Raw genomic sequence first — 719 nt, forward strand, 5'->3', positions numbered from 1 at the left:
TCTGTTCCAGTAGATACAGAGAATATTTTGTCACTCTTAACGCGTCCTACGAAATTCTTACGAGACAGCACTAGTCCGTGAATTTGTGAACAAGATCGGAGATCTAAAGATGCAATCTCTACCGTGCATCAATGGCGGCCTGCTGATCTCAAAAGAGATTCTTTAATGAAATATAAAAATTTTAAAAGGCAAATGGGAAAACCCATGAAACAGCAAACGGCCACATAATGCAAAACTATTTAAAATTAAAACGGAACAGTAGAGAAAATCCGATCAGAATGACAAAATAAACTAAGTATCCACTGGAAGGAATCCCAATATCTGCAGACGGATCCGTTTCGGCCTTCCAGGCCTCATCAGTGCAGCTAGGGTATAGACCCAAACAAACGTTCGACCAGCCTAGGTAGGGCCCAAACTAATTTCCACGACCACTAATGATTACAGAGCCAAACCAAGGCAATATATATACACAGCCCAGGTGCGAATGCAAATAGTGGAATACAAGCTATGTGGCTCGGTTCCAGTAGATACAGAGAATATTTTGTCACTCTTAACGCATCCTACGAAATTCTTACGAGACAGCACTAGTCCGTGAATTTGTGAACAAGATCGGAGATCTAAAGATAGATATATATATATATATATATAAAACAAAAAACTCCGGAGAGAAAGTAATAAGTTGCCAGGTATATATTTATTTAATAGTGAGCAAACGTTTT

This window comes from Anneissia japonica, unplaced genomic scaffold (genome assembly GCF_011630105.1).
Source record: "Anneissia japonica isolate Jap-2015-1 unplaced genomic scaffold, ASM1163010v1 scaffold288195_len56240_cov195, whole genome shotgun sequence".
Taxonomy (NCBI): Eukaryota; Metazoa; Echinodermata; class Crinoidea; order Comatulida; family Comatulidae; genus Anneissia; species Anneissia japonica.